The sequence below is a fragment of the Penaeus monodon genome, chromosome 2, assembly GCF_015228065.2.
Source record: "Penaeus monodon isolate SGIC_2016 chromosome 2, NSTDA_Pmon_1, whole genome shotgun sequence".
Classification (NCBI taxonomy): domain Eukaryota; kingdom Metazoa; phylum Arthropoda; class Malacostraca; order Decapoda; family Penaeidae; genus Penaeus; species Penaeus monodon.
In genome coordinates, this window is record NC_051387.1 from 43603856 (window position 1) to 43608855 (window position 5000).

The following is a 5000-nucleotide window of genomic DNA, read 5'->3' on the forward strand; positions in this document are numbered from 1 at the left end:
CCTTGCCCTCTTCTCAAGGACACGTATTCATGTGAATAAACGTGAGAATGCTCTCTAGATTTCTCACATTTTCTTGAGGATACAGCGAATTGGCAACAAATAATGTTTACAGAGGATACACGTAAAACCCAGAGAACGTATTAGTGCCCTAGGGAGACTTAGGTGTGGACTATAGCCTATAGATTTGGCCTGAAATAAACTCGCCGGGTCCAGGCCTTCCCTGTTTGAGAACCGCGCTCCTGTGCATGCCCAATGAGCTTGGACGTGGCGTGCTAACCCGTCATTGCATCGTCTCTACCCGCTCGTGACGTCATTGCATCGTCTCTACCCGCTCGTAACGTCATTGCATCGTCTCTACCCGCTCGTGACGTCATTGCATCGTCTCTACCCGCTCGTGACGTCATTGCATCGTCTCTACCCGCTCGTGACGTCATTGCATCGTCTCTACCCGCTCGTGACGTCATTGCCTCCAACTCGCACGGTGCAGTGTGGAGTGACATGGATTACTCAAGACCTGCCATATTTGCTGATGCTGAGACGGACTTGCCGTTCAGCGAAGATGATGCTGCTTTCACTTTCCTCCCCTTTCTCCCCTGCCTCCCAGTCTGAGAGCTTCGGCAGATAAAGGTTGACCAGCCCTGGTGCTTCAGATGCTAGGGATTAGGATTAGGACAAATTATTACTATGCGTCAGAAAAATGCATTTGGTGCACAGGTCCCTAATCGCGCACCTGCCCCCAACGTTCCCCACCACTGCTGCCTCTACTTCAGCTACAGAGCCACCCCCTTCAACACCACCCACTGGAAATGTCCTCTGTGGTCAGTGTCTGACATGGGTGCACCAGACGCCAGGCTAGACTTGTTGTACCGCCTCCTGCACTCCTGACAAAGATGACATGCACCACCACTACTACTGTTTCTCAGACTGCCTCTACTACGGAATCCGGTCATTTACTCTGCCCTAGAATGAATACATTTGGCTGCCTTGCCTCCTGTGACGTCCTGTGGCATGATTGACATAGGGGACTTTGATGGTCCAGATCTCCTCAAATACATCAGACGCTACCAACTTTTTCGCTAGGATACAGGTTAGGCCACTCACTCCCATGGTGGCACTTTGGATTACATTCTCATTTCAGGACTGGTGGTCTCCCGTGTCAGGTGTTCTTGCATCCCTGTACTTTTTCTGACCATGTTGCTCTCAGCCTCCATTATACCCTCCCTGCCACACCATCTTCCTCTTGCATCCATAACCATTGCACTGCCTCACTTATGTCTCCTACATGAGGAGTGTGCTTCCTACAGTCAGAAATCACCTGATGCATTCTACTCCTCACTTGTGAATTAACATAACTACTATGCATGCTACAACAGCAGACCCCAAATTGCAACGTCACCCAAAGACCAGTACCAAGACACTTGATGAAAGAGTGCTACATGCAGAAAGGAAGGCAATAGAAAATGACCTAGCTTTTCAAAGGCATCTGCTCCTGATCATCTTCGCCAGTATCAAACATCCATGTTATTTGCCCTCCAGCAGAGTATTCAGACTGACTCACGGTAGCAACTCGCCAACAGCATCAATCATCTTATTATGTGGGATCTATGTGGCATCTAATCAACAAAATGTAATGAAGAAACCTCCTCCTGTTCTTCATCATAGTCAAGCAGATTATGCTCAATCCCTTATTGATGCTTGGTCTGCACAGTCCAGATTGCACAGTCCATCTCTACCATTATCACCCACTAATTGATCCACAATGGCTTCTATAGTGGAACATTCAATGTTTTTGTACTTTTGATCTGTGTCTCCCCTCAAATCTTTCTACAGTCTATGCATTATCTCTCCAAGAACAGATCGTCCAGTACCGATTCCACATTATCATTTTATATTGTCCCCTCACTTTTTATCTCCTCTATACTTATCCATCTAAAAACACTATTCCTCCCATCCAAACCACTGTCCCTTGCATAATTATACAATTATTATAATTAATTAGTTTTTCCTTCTCTTTTTCTTTCTATTTTTTATGATATTTCTTTTTATCGTTGCTGTTACTGAACCATTCTTTAATGCACTGGGATAACACTTACCACAAAACATCGCACAACATTCTCTCTCTCTCTCTCTCTCTCTCTCTCTCTCTCTCTCTCTCTCTCTCTCTCTCTCTCTCTCTCTCTCTCTCTCTCTCTCTCTCTCTCTCCTTTTGTTCTCTCTCTCTCTCTCTCTCAACAAATAATGTTTACAGAGGATACACGTAAAACCCAGAGAACGTATTAGTGCCCTAGGGAGAGACTTAGGTGTGGACCATAACCTATAGATTTGGCCTGAAATAAACTCTGAGTATTCAGACTGACTCACGGTAGCACACTAATACATTACATACTGTAAAACTATCAATCTCCTCCTGGTCAGCTCCATTTCATGGAACAGACGTTGGGAGACGGCTCTCGCCCGCTTACGTATTGGCCACACCCGACAAACACACACTATCTAATATCACCTTCTGATCCTTTGCTTCTTCACGTTGTTGTTGTTTCAGTTTACTCTTTCCATTGTCTTTAATGCCTTCGAAACTTTACTTTCTCAAATTCAACCACCTTCTAATCGGCATTTTTTAACTGTTCCCATACTCTTTGGGTGACTCTACAACCTGAGGCTGTTCCCAAGAACAGTTTCTTTTTAACACTGACCTTGTCCTTCTCTGCTTAGATCGCCCCCCCACTTTGACATGCACACTCAAACCTTTTCATGACTTGACCTTCCCTTTTCTCCCCTTCCTTTCATCTTCACTTCCACTGGTCAGTTCTGGATCATCCTACATATAGTGATCACTTCCCTATTCTCCTCTCCTACTTATGTCCCACTCCCCAGTGCTATCTTCTTGGCCATTTTCCCGAATTTCCCGGCCATTTGGAATGCTGAAAACGTTCCAAAGCACTTTGGACAATCTGAATTAAAACCAGCTGGCAAACTCCATAATTACTTCCTCTACACCTGTTTCTGCAGCATGGCATAGAACCCATAAACTGTCAGTGAAACCCCCTCATCCTGCTCCAGCCCTCCACATCTAACTCATTTCTGAACATTTATAAGTTGCTACTGAACTTGCTGCATATTTCAGCCAGGTCAGTAGTAGCTCTCACCTTACTTCCCAATTTCATTTCAGCCAAGGAACTAACTCCCATCTCCTTATCCTCTACAGAATCCTACAATGCCCTTTTCTCCTCTACTGAGCTCTTTTCTGCCTTAGTCATGCTACAATACACACAAAGGCACTGACAGCATGCATTACCATATGTTATGACATCTTCCATCTATCTTCCGTCAATATTTGGAAGACTGGAAACTTTCCTCCTCACTGGCTCAAAGCTCTTGTTATAACTTTCCTTAAACCTAACAAATCCGGCACCCTCCCTAAAGACTACCAGCCCATTGCTCTGACTAGCTGCTTGTACAAGTTGCTAGGATGGTCAGTCTATAACTAATATAGTGCTGTGAATCCAAGAGTCTTCCGCTTAATGTGGTATCTTGAATGTCATATTCAGTGTATCTCGTGATCCCAGTTTCCTACCTTTGCTTCTTCACGTTTACCTACTCCTTTCTCCATTTGCATGGATACCTTCCTCTCCCATTCCCATTTCCGCCCTTTTTCCCCATCTCCAACCTCTTCCATATTCTGTCCATTCTGTCCCTCCATGGTTTATACCTTACCCTCGTATTTGCTCCTCTGTTTTCCTTGACCCACCAAAATCAGATAACCCCCCTGCTGTCCTTCTCACCCATTTCCTTGACCACGTCACCATTCATTTCTCCAGTATTTGTTTACATGGATGCCTCTAAATCCACCTCCGCTGCTGGTTGCAGTAATCTTTTCAACTTGTACTTTCAAATACCACCTCCCTCCTGAATCCAGTGTCCTTACTAAAGAACTGTATACACTTTTTGCCTTAAAACACACATACTCATTCCTTCTTCCTCTTTTTTTACTGACTCCCGTAACTCTTTAACTCTCATAAAGTCAATACTCTAGACCAACCCCCTTTTTTCTGTAAGATCCAGAACTGGTTGTTCTACTTATCCACAAACCATAAAGCTATCAAATTTTGTTGGGTGCCCAGCCATGTTGGAATCCCTGGCAATTAACAGGCAGACACACTAGCACCTATGCTTCTCACGTATTCCAGCCACGGATTATTACCCTGACTTTAAGACCTTGTATAACCGATGGCAATCTTTCTGGTCAAGTCTCCACACTAATACATTACATACTGTAAAACTATCAATCTCCTCCTGGTCAGCTCCATTTCATGGAACAGACGTTGGGAGACGGCTCTCGCCCGCTTACGTATTGGCCACACCCGACAAACACACTCTATCTAATATCACCTTCTGATCCACCCTATGTTCCCTCTGCAATGTCCCCCTTTCAGTTCCACACATTCTGTTGTCCAGTCCACGCTTTGATGCAGCCCGTACCTCTGCTTTCCCTCACCTATCCTCCCTTCACCGACCTCCCAACCTATCAGACATCCTTACACATTCTCACACTTTCTGCTTTGACAACCTGTTCTCCTTCGTCAGACGCATACGTATCTTTCACTAAATCTAATCCCTTACCTAACCCTACCTTAATCCATCACTCAACTCCTTTACCCACCTATAACTTTCTCTATTTTAAGCTAGATAGTTGACATTGCAACTAACTACTAACTCAACTACGCTTCACTGCCCCTTTACTGTACCTTTCTGTAGAGTTTCATGACCTTAGATGTCAAGCACATTTATTTTGCTTTTAATCATTAACGTGCCATGCGAGGCACTTTTGTTTACTTCTCTGTAAAATTGTCTGTCGTCCACAGGACGTATGTTTGTATATTCTCACACACATATATTCTCTCCCTCCCTCCTCCCTCTCCCTCCCTCCCTCTTTCTCCCTCTCCCTCCCTCCCTCTCCTCTCCCTCTCCCTCCCTCCCTCCCTCTCCCTCTCCCTCCCTCC

The 5000-nt window shown here is 45.0% G+C and overlaps 1 protein-coding gene across 1 annotated transcript in view; it reads left to right on the forward strand.

Annotated features, from left to right (window-relative positions):
• The window catches only part of LOC119582799, a gene marked incomplete in the record, with an annotated part of 52831 nt that overhangs the window by 43250 nt on the left and 4581 nt on the right, over positions 1–5000 (forward strand).